Source organism: Apis mellifera, linkage group LG13 (genome assembly GCF_003254395.2).
Source record: "Apis mellifera strain DH4 linkage group LG13, Amel_HAv3.1, whole genome shotgun sequence".
In the NCBI taxonomy this organism is placed as follows: Eukaryota; Metazoa; Arthropoda; class Insecta; order Hymenoptera; family Apidae; genus Apis; species Apis mellifera.
Genome location: NC_037650.1, coordinates 3,642,898 through 3,660,179, shown reverse-complemented (window position 1 = coordinate 3,660,179; position 17,282 = coordinate 3,642,898). Strand labels below are relative to the sequence as shown.

At 46.2% G+C, this 17,282-nt stretch overlaps 1 long non-coding RNA gene across 2 annotated transcripts in view; it reads left to right on the top strand.

The window, feature by feature from the left end:
* The window catches only part of LOC100577428, a 108,294-nt gene that overhangs the window by 43,327 nt on the left and 47,685 nt on the right, over positions 1–17,282 (top strand). For both annotated transcript variants that reach the window (XR_003305954.1, XR_003305955.1), the window contains exon 3: positions 6,791–7,913. This is a non-coding gene — a long non-coding RNA (uncharacterized LOC100577428). The remainder of the gene's footprint in view (positions 1–6,790; positions 7,914–17,282) is intronic.

Here is a 17,282-nt window from a genome sequence, read left to right as displayed (position 1 = left end):
GATTCGAAGCTTCGATTTTACACGTTTTCTCGCGGCGTTACATCCATCCATATATACATACGTACATATATATATATTTTTTTAATGACTTTCCTGACGCGCGAGACGCTTTTAAGCTCTCAAGATCCGGCGAAGCTCGAACGTAAGATGAAAGGATGGTTTTTCTCCACCTCGATATTTAATCCCGTGAAATGGCGAGCGATCTTATCGCGAGTGGTGAGCGCGGCGGCAGTTGGGAAGCGAGAGTAAGCGTTGCGCGATATTCCATTAACGAGAGAGGCAACTCGTAACTCAATGAATAGCATAGTTAATAAACGACTCGGTTGATAGTGAGCATAGTTGACGAGTCGTGCGTCGTCAATGCTTCGTTATGTATATTAAACTAGTTAGACAACTATTTTGCGCACCGTATCCGAACTAGTTGTCCGTAAACTATCGATAAGCCATGGAACAGGTTTCCGTTAGTTGCTCTTTATACTTATACGACCGATGCAAAAATCGCCTTTTGACTTTGTTTTCATTCGTACGTCACATACGTTTCCTCTCGATCTCTCCACCACCCCCTTTCAACGGTGGTTGCGCGTCTCGAACGAGGAGGAAGGTGCACAGATATCACTTTGGTCGTGGAGATTTAATCGCGCACAATGAGAGAGAATCCCGTTGCGGTATTGTCACCGTTGTCGGTGGCAGACAAACCCTCCTCCTGGAGGAGGAACGAAACTTAGTTACCCTAGATAGAGGAAACACGCGTCGCGAACCCTCCCCTCCCCCCGTGTGCGGCATGAGTGACGATGCGACATCGCGACTTACCTTTGGCCCACCTTTGCAGAGACATCTAATTCGCTTATAACACGCGGCAGCGGCGAGATACACCTATCTCGCGATCCGTATTATATAATTCATATACTTCGAACAAGTTTCGAAGCCCACCCCTCCCCGTCCCTAATTGAATAGGAGGGCGACGACGACAACGACGACGACGACGACGACGACGAGGACGACGAGGAATCACGAGTCGGAGGAAAAATCGACATCCCCTTTAACCGCATCCCAGCTTGATCTCTGCTCTATCGTCGTTCATTAATAAAAGTTTCCGCTTTTCCATTCGTGGAGATGAACGCGAAACTTGGTGAAAAGTCGGGGATTACGCTAAGGTTACCGTTACTTTTCTTATTCGCGATCGAGTCAGATGGAATTTCAATTATATTTCTCTCCAGGTTTCTGGAAACCTGTTTATACGATCTTCGCGAGAGAAAACTGGTTACACGTGTATATATATATATATTCCGTTGTCCGATATTAGCCGATCAATTTTCATGCGATCCAGCACACTTAACGCTGTTCATTCAACGCGCCTCTCTCTTTCTACTCCTCTCTTTTCGTTGGCGTAGCTCGAAGCTCGACGCGAGAGAGAGGGAGAGAGAGAGAGAGAGTGGGGAAAAAAAAAGCCAGAGGGAAGGAAAGAGAAAATAGAGAAGCATCACCTCGCGTAGCCGGTCTCGATTGGAAATTACTCCCTTTCATCCTTTCACGGGGGTGAAAGAGTAAGTAGGAAAAGTGATGCAGTCGACGGTATCCAGCTGCGCGCCTCGAATACATTTTTTCTTTTTTTTTTTTTACCTTCTCCTCTAATGCGCGTCCCTCTTTGGACCCTCATGAATTTCGTTACGTCGAACCAACTATTGGCGAACAGGCCACCTCTCTCTCTCTATATATATATAACGCGAGTCGCGGCGTTATTATCGATACGGATTTAATTAAAAAATGCTTAAGCCAAACCCCAGCAGCGCCCGATGTTCCTCCTTGGAAACCGCGTAAATATTACCCGGCATTCCGTGGTTAATTTCCTTGACGTTCCGCGCGCCTCGTGGCCCGTTATTATCGCCAAAATAAAGATAAAACCTGGCAGGATTATGATAGAAAGGGAGAAAGACAGAGAGAGAGAGAGAGATAGAGTGGGAGGAGGAAGGGAGGAGAAGGAGGAGATAATTGCACCGGCTAAATTAAAAATTGCACTATCATCGTTCCCTCGGTGTAAATGAAGCTGTAATGTCTCCCAAGGGGGAGGAGGAGAGAGAAAAAGGAGTAAAAGAATAAAATCTTTTCACTCGTGCGTCCAGTTTTTTTCCTCTGCGTTGAAGAATCAACGTTCCAAGTTGCGCACAGATAGATAGTCTATGCATCCCCCCCGACGCATCCCCTTAACTTAAGCGAGCCGAAAAGCGTTCCGCGCGTGCCTGCGCCTTCTAAGCGAGCGCGTTATTGCGCTCGACATTCTGAACGCGCCTTTTTCCTCCCCCTTACGCAACTTACGTAGAGGAAAGAATTGATTATTCTTCGGATTGATATATCTGGTTTGCACTCGATTTTTTTTACACACCTTGCCATTGACGGAACGAAGATAATGGCAACGATCATTTTCCTTTTAATCTTTGTCACTTTCGAAAGTTGTTGAAAAGTCTCCACGATTCGTGGTATCTTCGATTCCACGATGTAACGAAAAGAAGAAATTAAATGTAGATGAAGATGGATGAAGATTATATATAAGGAATCTTTGTGAAAGTTTCGAAGGTTGTTGCACTCGAGAGGGAGACGATTAATTCGCGCGAAATAAAATTATTCTAATGCGTGCTCGTAGGAAGGAATTAAATACGCGGATAGGCGCTGTGGTATTGGATTCGTTGATGGGTTGGGGAAGGCCGTTCTCTGCGGCGACGGGAGAGGAAATCTCCGACTTGGCGTGGAATTTTTTAATTAGCAAAAGCAAAATCCGATAGCAGGAACGGGCCAGTTAGTTAAGCTTCCCGTTCTCCGATCGAGTCATCGATCACAGAGACACGTATACGTCGCCGTTTTGACGCGATCCGATCGGGAAACGGGCGTCGATAGCGGCTCTGTGTAATTGTTCGAGGCATCGATTTAACGATGCGTGCCATTTATTATTGATACGATGGTCGGCAGCTCGATGCGTGGCGGGGGAGGAGGGGGCGCCTCCCCCCGCACAAATCGCGTGTTGCGCTTCGATTCGACGCATCGATGTACGATTGCATTCTCCTTGCGTGGTAAGCGATAACAATTGGAAAGTCGGCATCATCCCCTCGTGCGTACCTTCGTGGAGGAAATCGACGTGGTGGCGAGATGCGGGTTGGTTTTCTTCTTCGTTGAAAGTTTCTGAAATGGATGGTTATTAACGTGGTTGTTCGATCTCAAGGTTCAAATATATCGGGTATATATATATATATATATAAAGTGCAGCAGTTTTATAATAAGAGCCTAGATCTAGAGAAGGCTGTTTCCCTTCTTCTTTTCTTTCGAAGGAACTCTTCGATAAAAATATATATTTGCTTGAAATAATAATAGAGAAATAGATAAAGAAACGTACGAAGAAGAAAGATCTGCTTGAATTTATTCGATATCCAGGGTATCGTCGATCGATTTTGGAATATCCAAGTAACGAGGATGATCCAAGTTGCGTCATTAAATAGAACAAGAATCGGTTTCAAAGGTTTGCTCGAAGATCGTGCGGCGAAGGTGGTCTTCAAGGTCGTGGGAAAAAATTAAAAGAAGGGAACATTATCGTGGATGATGGATCGAACGAGAGACGAATCCGTTATTTATCCGATAAGATACGATAAACGCAGGAATCATTTTATGAAAATAACCGGACGAATTTTCGGAATAACGTGCGGCTCCCGCGGAACTTCGAAATTGCGATAGGATTATATCCCGTATATATAGGTTCGCTAGATTAAATCAACGAGAAACGCTTGTGTCAATGTGTGAACGTTGGATGGATCGGATGGATGGTATCGATAGCCTCGGTAACCTCAAAAAAGTAATTATGAAATGATGGAGAGTGTAGATAGTATTGGAGGATCGAGGCATTCTAGCATCTATCTCGTCGATTCAACGTTATATTTTTCCCTTTAGGCGAAAGAGCAACCAATTATCTATACGTCGTCGTAACGCATCGGTTCATTCACGACGAGTTAGACTCGTGAAATTTTTTTTTTTTATATCTACGGTGAATCAGTTTTTCTTTTCTCTTTTTCTTTTTTTCTTTGAAATATTTGTAGCATCGATCAAAATCAAATTCATCAAGCGCGACACTTCGCGTACACGTGTGAAATTCGTGAAAGCTTAGGAAAAACGAGGAACGTTTTGGATCGACGAGATGTTTCGGCGCGTATCTTTTATTTTTCCCCGAAACCACCCCGAGAGAGTTGCACCCCCGCTGCGTGGGGAGAGGGAGGGTGGGTGACGCGACGCGTAATGGGGTTACGACGGTGTTAAAAACCTCCTTTATCCAGGTTTAATGTCATCCGCCATCGCGATAAAGCTTTCGTTACTCGCTCAAATGACTACGACTACTATCCAGAATTTGTACCACTTTTCCTTTCTTTTTTTTTTTTTCCTTTCTTCCTATCGTCTCAAATCATCGTTTCTACGATGCAACGTCGCGCAAACATCTTCTCTCTCGAATATAAGACAATTGCAACGATTTTAAATAGAGGTTAAGCGATTTTTAAGCTGTTCTCCATCAAAAACGCACCCTTGCTCGAAATTCCCGTATTCGTATCGCCAAATCGGAATCGCGATAGATATCGCGTCTCGTCCCGATCTTTGCTCTCCCCGCTTCTTGGAGACCGGCGGAAAAAGGAAGAAAGGAAGGAAGGAAGGAAGGAAACAGTGTCGCGGCGTCTGCATACCGGCTGATATAACGGATTCGCTCTCGTGTCGCGAATCATTCACGCCAGGCGCGCATAAGCACGTAAGTCCATACTTGGACGCATGCTTTCGTACGAATACGAAGTCCATAATGCGTGTGCGGTAAGGACCGCGCGATCGTAAGGGGAGTGGGGGGGTTTGTATTCACCCCTTCTACACCCGTGGCAACACTGTGATGGTCCACGGGCGCAGCGATCAATGCCACCGTCGGCCCTCCGTGCTCCATCCCCACCGGTGCACCGGGTATCCATGACGACAGCATCCCTACAATCCCCTCCAGACGGGGCGAAGGCTGCTCGGTGGGGCTGGAAAGCCACGAAAGGGGTGACAAAGCACCCCTATCGCCGCCGCAGCAAGGAATTCCTAGGGTGCGCGCGGGAGATGGCCAGGGGATTTTGACCCTCTCCTGTCTACTCCTCTCTCTCTCTATCTCTCGCTTACCTCCCCTTCTCTTTGCTTTCCACCCTTCCCCCCTTCCTTCTCCTTCGGATCCTTCTCTCGTCCTCCGCCTCCCTCTCACTCTCTCTCTCTCTCTCTCTCTCGTCGTTCTCGCATCTTCGTGTGCAGCGAGGGTCAGGTGGGTCACTCCAGGTGGCTCGGCCCTGACACGATATCATCGACACGATTTCTGGATCGTTGATTAGATTATCGCGATCAACCCGACGAAAATTCGACGGCGAAAAGGGCCGCGCGCCCATTTTTCCACCACTCTCGTTGCATCTCGTTCGCCTCTATGAGAATTGTGAAACCATCCCTTCGATACGTTCGAATGATCGGATCTTTCTGTCGATCTTTGTCCTGTCCGTTGAAATCTTTCTATTAAAACGTGGCTCGTGTCGTTCCTGTCATCGAAAGAAAGATTCGAGAGAAAGGTGAACACAGCAATCTGGATAAATGGAAAGGAAAAGGGCTATGATGATGACGATGATGTCGCGGGTCGAAAAGGGAAACCGCGACGAGGGAGGAGGGAATTCGATCCGCCTCCAAATCGAGTTATACGCGGCCTGTTGGAGAGATAATGATATTTATGCGCGTCAAGTGTGCGATGTGTGGCCCGCACACGTATGCTTTGAGGGAGGGATGGGGAAGGAGAGAGGAGAAAAAAAGAGAATGAGGAACGGAGAGCGGCAAAAACTGTCACGTGTTCTTTCTTCCCCTCCTCCCTCGCGAGGAATTCGGCACACGGTCAATCAAAGATGGCTCGAAGAATTGAGGATTTTTTTCCCGGCCGAAATTTCGATCGAAATGATTTGAAAAGTGGTCCATCCGCCTTGGGATATGCATTACCATTGATTTACCGATGGAGAAAAGAGAGAGAAAGATAGGATCCATCCGGTTTCGTTTCGTTTCGAATTTTTTTTTTTTTATTCCTTTTTTTCCCCTTTTCAATCGAGAAATTGGCATTGGAGATGGTTTGTCCCGGAACGGGAGAGGGAATCGAAGGGATTTGCGCCTGGGATTCGCGAAAGAACATTGAAATTTATGTAGTCCTCGCATAGGTAGCGTGCAAAGAGATGCAGCAGTAAAATAGAGGAGACGCTAACGGGACACGAATGCAACTCGGGTTATTTTTCTGCTATTGTTCTTTCTCCTTTATTACGGAGACGCTTTGTGTCCCTCCCGCTTTTTGATACGAGTCGAGTACACGCGTAGTAGGTACTTTTGTATCCGCCACTGAATCTACTCTAGACTCTACGTAATCTTAACTGAGGCGGGGGGAGGAGAGAGGAGGTAGAGGGGAGGGGGAAGGGGATATTATTATCCCCGCGTTTAATCGTATTTCCATTCCACTGTTTCATGTATCACGAAAATACTCGCCTCGCGAGACCATCGCGTACCTTTTTTTTTCTATTCTTTCCTCTCTCTCTTTCTCTGTCTCTCTCCTTTTTTATCTTTCCATCGCGTTAAAAGCTCGCGGGGGAAGAGTATTTTTTAACGGGGAGGGGAGGGAGAGGAATTTATTATTAATAAAAATAATCCAATCTTCGGGACCGATCGTTCTAACCTTTTCATTTTTATCTTCCTTCTTTTTTTTGTATCCTCTCGTTTCTAACGATTTCAGATATCATCCCTACGGATCTATCTTGGCCCACCGCAAAAGACATGGTAGCTGGGACGAAGATTAAACATCGTGGATGGATGGAAGTGGAACGAAGAAGTGGCTCGATTTGCGCGGACGACGAGGATCGCTGCGCTTTTCAATGAACGAATACAACTCCTCCGCGTAAATATTTATCGCGAATAATCCAAGCGTGTAGCCTTCTCTCTCTTCTCTCTCTCTCTCTCTCTCCCCACGTACTCTTCCTCTCTGACCCTGAGGGACATTCTTGGCATGACGCGTAAGATCTATCTTGACGAGAAACGAGAAGAGAGAGAGAGAGAGAGAGACACGGGTCTGAGAGAAAAGCTTAGGCTGGTGAGCCACGGGGTTTTGAGCACGAAGTTTACACATTGTCATTTGGGACACGGCGTAAACCGGAGGAGGAAGAGAGCGAGAAAGAAGGAGAGGCTTGCGGCCGAGGTCCGCGAGGAGGAAAGTTTGGAGTGGAAAGGGGGAGAAAGATGGTGGCGTAAAGCGAGAGGGAGGAAGGGAGAAGGGAAGAAGGAAGAGGGAAAAGAGGGAGAATTTTAGAGAGGGTTGAACGGGGATAGAGAGAGAGAGATGGAGAGGAGAGGGGGCGATCCGAGTGGAGAGAGAATGGCGGAGACGGAGAAAGGGTAAAACGGAGTCCTTGGTGGACCACTAGGATCCATCCCCACGTAGCTCCCGTCTTCCGTGCAGGGGTTACTCGGGTGGAAGGGATATTCAGGGGAAGATTAGAGGGGTGGGGGTGCTATATAAGGCCGGCGCAAGGGGGGGAGAGCTCAGTTCGTCCAAGAGAAGCGTATCGGTCACGTCGTTGCGACGATCGTTCGACGAGAATCTCACGGAGCACGGGACTCTTGTCTCCACGTACGCACACACCTACGCATACATGTATGTACGCACGCACGCACGCACGTACGCACATACATGCACACACATATACACGTACGCACACACATACACACGTACATATACGACGCCGTGCTTGTCGCCGCAAGAGAGGACGCAACAAGACGCAAGGACCACGCAAGGATTCCAGGTGTTTTCGACCACGTTTCGGGAGCAAAACGTGCTGCGACGAGGAACGAGAAAGTAACCAGTAAGTAAGCTTTTATTCTCTTTGAAACGTGTTCTTGGAGAGCGGAAGCCACACGGTGACGAGGTGGAAACGCGACTCGTATTGGTAGTAGTAGTAGTAGTAATAGTAGTAGTACTGGTAGTAGTAAATACCGTGGGAGGGAGGGGAGAGAGGGTTTCGATACGCGAGCAAAGTGAATTACGCTTCTTCTGTTCGCGAACCAGAATATCGAAATCCGAGCAATTGTTTTCCACCGCGAGAAAATTAATATCGAGGGAAGGAGATTTTTTATCGATCGACAATCGCGTAGCTAGCGTGAAAATCGTGCGTATCGTAATTATATTGCGTTATATCCACTGCCGACAAACATATTCGTCTTTCAACTCGCGCAAAGTTGTTATCGGCGGATTATATTTGTTTTGCTCTCGAATGTTTCGTGCGTTTAACCTTCTCAATTGAATTCGTAACTCGCTCGAAGGCGAACGTATTCGACTCGATGTCTCGTGTCGCGTACAAACGTACAACGATATTTTTTTCCTCCAACGCGTTTTTTTCTACCTTCGAGACTTTTCGAAAGAAATCTGCTCGTACGTATACATACGTTTTTTCCTCGCTCGATTTTAATTCGTTCCGCGAATCGAGAATCTGGAAAACAGATTCGGGACAACACGGTTCGTCTCAAATGTCTCTAAATTATAATCATCGTGGACGCTCGGTAAGCGTCGGTATGCGATTTCAACGATAGTCGCAATAGATCAATCGAGGCAATTTTAATTAAATCGTTTGTTCGTGCATCGACCCATCTGGTTTAGAAATGGTAGGCGTGGGATTAATTTATTAATAGTATCAATAACAGTCGGGCGGACGTCGATATTTACCGTTAGACATTAAACCTACTAATGGAATCCAATATTCTCGCGATTCGTGACTGAAATTGGAAAATTCGTATCAACGTCATCAAGTCGAGTCGAGAGAAACGCGTTGTACTTATCGCGTTGTTTCGTTTCTGCCGCCGAAAAAAAAAAAAAGAAAAAGAAAGAAGAGGAAAGAAATTTTTAATTTTCAAATTTTCCAAATTAAACGCGGTGTCAAGGCGTATCTCCTTTTTTTTTAGGGGGGAAAACGAATCGAAAAACGAACTGAAAGAAGATCTCCCTCCCCCTCTCTCTCTCTCTCTCCCGTCTTCTTCCGCGGGATGGACGAATTGGATGTTGAAATAATCGGCAATCGTGGACGGAACGAGCGGAGAGGAAGAGTAGGATTAACGCGCGCAAGTTGCACGCGCGATATAATATTTGCCAGCTGCGACAGGAAGTCGGGTAAATGAATATTTTCACTGAATGAAATTGTCTGGCGCGCGAGTGCGACATCCGTTTAACCAGAGACTTTCGATTCGTCTCGTAATCGGCCTCGAGTTCTATGACGACGCGATATATCGACGTTGTCCACGCAACGCGAAATTGGGTCGAATGAATACGAAAACAGATATTTCGCGCGATTGCATCCCGCGTACGGACATTAATTTACCGATGAAAACACGCATCGGTTAGCCTTTCCCCGTTTCCATCGTTTATTTCATTTCCATCGTTTATTTTATTTTTCGAGGACGCCTTTTAAAATATAGAAAGACCATCCGTTCGTCTCCATTTATCTTATTAGATCTTCAATCGCAATTTTAAATTAAACCTAGTCATCTTGGATTTCCATTTTTACCTCGTTATCGATCGAGTCATCGATATTTTTGCTTCTTTTTCTTTTTCGTTTTATTTACTTCCCACTCCCGATTCGCATCGGGATATCCACTTAAAGAAAATTTATTTTAATCCGATTCGCATGCGTCTCATCATCCGAGCTCCAACTGGAAATATCAAACTTTACCTTTAATTTTTTCCTCCGCGCCCCGGTTCTCGAACGTCACTCGCAAATTTCTAGTCGCGTCTCCGCGACTGTGTGTGGCTTAACTGAAGTATCCGCTTTGTAGGGTCACGCTGAACCCGCCTTAATCCTGTTAACCTATCAACACATTCAAAGCCTTTTACGCCATACAAAGATATCTTCATTCTCAATCCCATTAAATCCCTCCATCCGGGAGTTTGGGACACGATGCCTTAAATGTCAAAGAGGATAGTCTTTTATGGCGGATATTATTTGTTCATTCGACGTTGCGCGGCGTGGCTGTGAATTCTTTTCTTCCTTTCTTCTTCTTTTCTCCCCCCCTTAAATAAATTTTTTCGCTTGTTTAAAATTTCCATAAATATTTCGATAGATTTTTCTTTTAGCCAACCAAGCCTTATTGGTCGATAGAATTCGATGAAATCGATGATGAGCTTGTTAGAGTTACTTTCACCCCCGCAGTAATTAACTTGCCTAGATGACGCTAATGAAAAATCGATCTTGTCCTTTTTTCCTCTTCTTCTTCTTCTTCTTCTTTCTGCCCGAAATTGTGTTGTACAACTTCCACTTTTTCAATGGCAACGGGGAGGTTTCTTTGGTGATAACAATAAAAGAAACATTTTGCTCGTCTGTTCTCGCACAAATTAATAAGGAAACGAAACATTGTGCGTTATTCAACGATCGAAATGTTCTCTCTCTCTCTCTCTCTATCTCGTTCGTCTGTATCCGTTCATCTCTCGAAGTCGTCCTTTTCATCGAAATTCTTTTTCGTACGATGGAAACGTGAAGAGCGTCCTACCGTTAATTAATACTAATATGACCGTGCCTCATTAACGGTTACATTCATTAAATATTCACACCACGCAGACAGCTTGTATCCAAGCCGCATCGATTCAATCGTATTGTGAGAAGAGAGGCAGAACGAGGACTTGTCGTCCCGTTCGCTCTTTCACCCTACGCGTTCACCTCTCCTCCCCTCTTCCTTGCCTCTCGCGACTCGGGATTCAGCCGCATTCAACAATAAAACTGACTCGTGATCTCGTCAGGAATGAGCCCCGTTTAAAGCGTTAAACAATTTTTCATACATATATATATATATTTAAAGTTTAAATCGATCGGGGAGGGGGAAGAATTCAAAGATTTATCTCGCGAAAAAGGAAATTTAAAGTTGTCGCGATTTTTGAAATTGTCGTTCCCTCGACAATAGAAAAGTTTCCAATTGGTGATATATATATATATATATATATATATATATATTTTTTCCTTTAGAGTTTATATATCCCATTAATCTCTCTTCTTTTTCCTTTTTTTTTTTCTTTTGTCGGACAAACAGATGGATCGTTCCCAAAGTTTGACCGACTCTGATCGGTCTACCCGGCCAGTATTTCGAAAGGCTAGACGAATTCTTAGAGCGGAATTCCGCGAACTCCGATACGAAATTGTTCTCCTCGATGGAGACGAATCCCCTCGCCAATGGAACTTGGGGAGGCAGCTGCTGATCGATTCCATCCGGATATACAAAGTCGAAAGTTTATTTAACGGGGGCCACTTTGCAACATTTCTCTCTTTCTCTCTCTCTCTTTCTCTGCAGGCATTAAATAATATCCCGGGAAGTGGACACAGTTTATCCACCGAGTGAACTCTGAATTAATATTGTTCGTATAGAGCGCAAGGGAATAATAAATATATATATATATATATATATATATATTTAGCCGCGGTGTTAGCTTTTTCATTCAAATTTTTGCATTAACTTTGTTACTTTCCACTATTCATATATTCTTCCCGGGTCACGAGGTTCTATTAAAACCGTATATATAATTTCACTTGTCGTATCTTCTCGACGAATTAATTCTTCTCCCGCGCGGTTTCTTTTTTTCGAAAACGTGCGATGTATCGAACGAACGCGCGCAACCACACTTTTCGTGATCTCGTTTCCCGCCGATGCTTCTCTTTCCGCTCCACTTTCTCCGCTCCCGCGAAAAAAAAAAGAAGAAGAAGAATTCGTTTCCATCCGAATAAAAGAAATAATAAAACCGGGAGAGTTATTCAGGATATTCCTCGAATCGAATCATCGATGCTAGATTTATCGTTTCTCGGTGACGCGCATCATCGATTCCCCATTACCAACTCCGATAACCAACGTTTTCCGTCCATAACAGATCCGCCTTTTTAGTGTGTATATATCGATTCGGTCGCATCGTCATCGCCCAATGATTTGTTTTATTCGGCCTCCCTGTAATATATATATATATATACATATACATATACCGTGGCTCCCGCGATCGCAGCTAGGAATCGGCGTTTCGTACAGGACGCTTGGCACAATGGCCAGGCCGCTGACAATGGCGTCGTTAGCGATGGCCTCGGGCTGCTCTCTATCTCTCTGCCTTCGTCCCACACCCCCTCTACACCCTTCTCTCTCTCTCTCTTTGCAAGTTCCACCCACCCCTTATTCCCTTTCTCCCCTTTCTCCCTGTTTCTTTCTCTGTATATACACCGTCTTCCACCCTCTCGATCTTCCTTCTTCCTCCCTTCCTCTCCATCAACCTTCATTTTCTTAAACTCTCCTCTCCTCCTCCTTCTCCTCCGGTCTCCCCCTCTTTCCTCACTACTTACGTATCTACGATTCTCCGTCCCTCTCTCTCCGCGCCTCCCCTGTTATATGCCTCTTTGTCCAACCCGCGTGGTAGCGTGAAATGCAAACGTTCAGGTTCAAAGCCGACGAAGAGAAGCTTAGCGCCGGCGCTAACCGAACACCTACCGCCTTCGTCTACGATAAGGGAAAGAGAGAGAGAGAGAGAGAGAGAATCTCCGCCAACGATATCTGTAATGATCTTTCTATCCTCAGAGTCGTGCATCGTGAACCGTTCAACGAGCAACCGCACACTTTCGTCACCTATTTCTTTTTCTCACTTTCTTCCCCCCTCCCTTTTTTCTTTTTCTTTTTCCTTTCTTTTTTTCGAGGAAACGGAATTTTCAAGAGCTTCGTGAAAGCTTGTAGTAGCGGTGTACGCGAGGTATAACTCGACCTCCTTGCTTCTTTTACCGCCCGCTTCTTTTCCCCCTCGAATTACACACACACACATTCATACACACACAGTAGCATAATTTTATTAAAGACCAACGCGGAACATTTTATTCCTCGGGTTAGGTATAATTAATCCAATTCCGCCATTTGTCACGTCCAACGTTCGAGACTTCTTTAACGGCGGAGATGTAATTATTTAATTAAAAGATGGCGAACGATACCGAGCGAATTTATAGTTTTAATCCAAATATCTGGCGTGATACGTCGTTTTTTAATTTTTCCCTTGCGAGTGTGCGCGCGCGCGTTAACACAATAGCAACTGATTAAAGCCCTTTCGCGGTTCAGGTTTCGTTCCTCCTCCTCCTCCTCTCTCTATCTCTCTCTCTTTCCTCCTCCTCCTATCCCTCCTTCCCCTCCTGTTACCGCTAAATCCATACTAATTCGGTGAAGAAAAGACAAACGGTCTGGACCGAAATCCTGGCTGGCAGGGTAGCTTAGCAGCGCCGGCGCCATCCCGAATCTCTGCAACCCCGAACTACCCTATCGACTGGAAATAGCGGTGGCTCCACTGATATCGTGTGTAATGATCTTGCCGTGATTCACGCCTCGTATCCATCGTGTCGAATCGATCGAAAGGGGAAGGAGATGAAGAAGATGGAGGGAAGAGGAGAGAAGGAAAAAGAAGAAATGAAAAGCGAAGAAGGAAGAAAGAAGAGGAAGGAATTTCTCGTCGCGTGGATAGTGGATAGATCGGCGTACCTTTTAACGTGGATGACAGGAGAAATCTAGAGAACGGTTTCACACTTAAAAGCCATTACTTCGCCGGAACTTTCGCCGGCCTCCCTTTAGTTTTTTCTATCCCTCCCTCTCTTTTTTCTCGTTCTACTTCTTCTTCTTCTTCTTCAACGATTTTTTCTCGAGCGGTGGATAAAGATCGTGATGGACCAATCAGACACAATAGTTTAGATTCCTTCGGAGAGCACATTTGTATACACAGTTGTCTTCGAAGAATATTTCTCAAAACTTGGTCGCGAGAGAGATTTCGTTTCCCTTCGAGATTGCGTTCTTTGATTCGATGCTGGTTTTATCTCACGTGGTTTAAATTTTCTCGCGATTCAGGATCATCAAGGGATAACGGTCAGCTCGTTCTACTTAGACGGGTTAATTAACCGGGGTGGAAGGTAACCGGTGAGGAGATGGGTGTTGCGGGGCGGAAAAATAGGAAACTAGGGTGGAAGAGGAGGGAGGGAAACACCTGCGAAATGATACTATACGGTATACCGTATCTCTCTTTCCCTTGCTCCTTTTTTTTTCTCCCTCCCCCCTTCTCCCTCCATACCGATCTCCATGCTGCGCTAAATTTCCGGTCTAGATGAATTTCACGGCCCTTTGCTCTTTCAAGTAACCGCGTTTGATATTATTCGTCCCGGGGATTTTATTTCGACGGCTCGTTGCGTTTCTCATGAAAATTCAACGCGCACCCCATCGCCTCTGACATTCTTTCGCATACGCTTGAAATTGATGCACCGAGCCTGCATTTTTCTCTCTCTCTCTCTCTCTCTCTCTTCTCTCTTCTCCTCCTCCGTTTTTTCTTCGATGAAATTCCGGGGATAAAGGGGATCACGCGACAGCAGGGAATACGCACGAACGAATACGTAACGAAGTATCCTTCCTCGAGTTGGAGAAAATGGAAAATAATTTCGCGGGGGGGGAAGGCAGCGCGAAAGCGGAGAGGGATGGGATCGTGTAGAAGGATCGATCGAATTGCGCAAACTGTGGCAAATTATCGCGAACGGAGATAACAGAGTAGGAGGGTTCTAGGAGGAGGAAACTCTCCTTCTCCTTCTCTCTCTCCCCCTTCCCCTCTTCCTACCTCGTGGAAGTTTGTCTTTGTAAGGAAAGAATGGAGGAAGAGGATCGTAACAAGATTTTCAGATTAGGGGTAACACGGTCCTGGTAATTGTTTCCTTGTCTCTTGAAAATGGTATTGGGATAAAAGGATCTCCCTCCCTCTCTTTTCACGGGGGCAAAGTTGAGCAATGGCTCTCCGGTCATTTCCTTCGCTCTCCCTCGACTCGACTCGACTCGTTTAAACGAACATTTCCAGGATTGTACGATATCGGGAGGCAGATTGGGAATGATGCACGCGCGAATTTCCAAATTCGAACGGTGAAAAATATATTCGGGGAGGGGGATGAAGGTTGAATCGCGATGGAAAATGTGGAGCATGGAAATCTTAACTATTTCGATAAAACGATGGCATCCGGGCAATAATGTTCTCTCGACGGAACGATTTACCGGAAAGCAGAGATTCCACGAACGATTCGCAGCCAACAAATTGTTTTCCGCACTCGACCATGCGCCCCGTCCTCCCTCCCTTCCCCCTTTTCCTCCTCTCCTCCCGCCATTACACTGTTTTCTACAAGCTTCTATCGAAAAGCTCTTTGCGGTTTTGCAGTTCGATCGCGACTCTCGATACTACCCCTCCCTTCTTTTCTTTTTTTATTTTCCACCGTCCGACTATTAACCATCGTCTTCTCTTCTCTTTTCATCCATCCCCCCTCCACCCGTCGTCGTCTACTTTCCTTCGAAAGTAGCGTCTCATTAGCCGCGTTTCGAATCGATCGCGTGATCGATACTCTCGATCGAACGCCTCCTCCTCGTCCCGTTTCGAGGAAGGGGACCAAGTAGGTGGAGGAGGAGGGAAAGAAGGGTGGACAGAAAAGAAGGAAAAAGAAAAGGGGGAGAAGGTAGTGGTAAACGGTATTTCGAGATCGAACAAAGAAACCTACCCCTCGAGGGTCCTTGGGGTTGTATCGGTCGTTGGAAAAGTGGCTGTTTCACGACGGAACACAAGTTCGGAGTATCGTGGCGCGACGTGCAACATCGCGACGGATATAACGGATTGATGAACAGGAAACGGGGAAGCGGGTTTTTGGCGAGCTCTTTTCGGAAAGAATTAACAACTTTTCGAAAGAACGGTTCCAAACGGAATATTCCTATTCCTCCTTTCCCATTCCCGCCTCGTTGATAAAACAACGGGGTGATATTTTACGGGCAACGATCTCGAGCAACGAGAGTCGGTTTGGTTTAATAAACAATACGGCGCGTTTGCGAAGCGAGAGAACGGTTTCTCGCCGATTTAATAAATCTTTGCTGAAGAGATCTCGGTGTATCGCGGGTTCCACCGACCAACGCCGGGTAATTGTATCGCGTTGTGCGGGGAAACGACGCGAGGTTAAAAGCCAGAGATTTTCCCTTTATCCGGATTTCCAGCGGAGGGAAAGGGGGAAGGAGGGGGAGGCGACGAAACGAGGCGCAACGCGATAAAGCGGCCGCGAATTGTTTCGTCGTGGCGCAGAAAATGCTTGCAGATAGGAGCAAGCTTAGCTAGCTTTTGGTTTAGCTTTAGCGAATAAACTCTTTAAACTTTGCCGCCGATATCATAAAATTCATCTTCTTTCGGGAAAGAAATCGATAGAAATCGGTCGCGTCACGTCGCTTATTATACACTGTCGTTCCTACTTACTCGTCTCTGCTACGTAGTTGTCACGTTGGGTGACGGCCGCTGCCGGGAAAGCGTAAGAAAAGCGTGAAAAATGGAGTAGGATACGAAGGGGAAGGAGAAGAGAGGGGAGAAGGGGGAGCGTTTCGAAATCGAACAATGAAAACTCGAGGGTCCTTGGGGAGTAGCAGGCGGGAAAAGTGGGTGTTTTACGAACAGAACGGAGTGCAAGACTCGGCTCGCACAATGTGACGACTCGAGGAGGAAAAGGAGGAGGAGGAGGAGGAGGAAGTCGAAGAAGTGGAGGAGTACGTTCGGCCTCTGACGGCGGTTTTGCGGTGCTGCTCGGCCACGGTTGGATCACCACCACCACCACCGCCACCTCCGCACGTTCTAAACACGTTCCAACGGATCGAGCACGATCCCCGATAAAACGACGCCTTCCCCCTTCGTCGTTATTTACACTTTATTATCGAGTATCGGCCGCGTAAATCCATTCCGTATCCGTATCCGTAATTCTACTCGCGCTCTCCCCACGCTCCTGCCACCCTTTTTTTCACGCTGTCGGCCGAGGCGAAAAGGCGTTAATTCACCGGCCACCGACGCGAACAAATGCCGTCTCGTCTCTCTAAACCAGACCTCTCCTCTCCGCTTTTTATTTTTTTTTTTAGTTAACGGGCGGCCACGATTTTTCAACGCTCGGTCGCAACGCAACCCCCTGCTCCTCTCGAGGGTCGTAACTTTTTCTCGTAACAACAACTGGTGGCGTGAAAACGGTTTCGAGCTTCAATCCGTTCGAGTAGAGGAGGATCATCGACAATGATCTGAATGGGAGAAGCAAGGAGGAATGCGAGTTAGGGAAATTAACTCGATTCTCCGCGAAGTTGCAAGTCGGACGAACGGTTACTCGAGTTAACCGCATTGTCGGTCGCGCGTATACTTTATTCCCCGTGGAATAAAC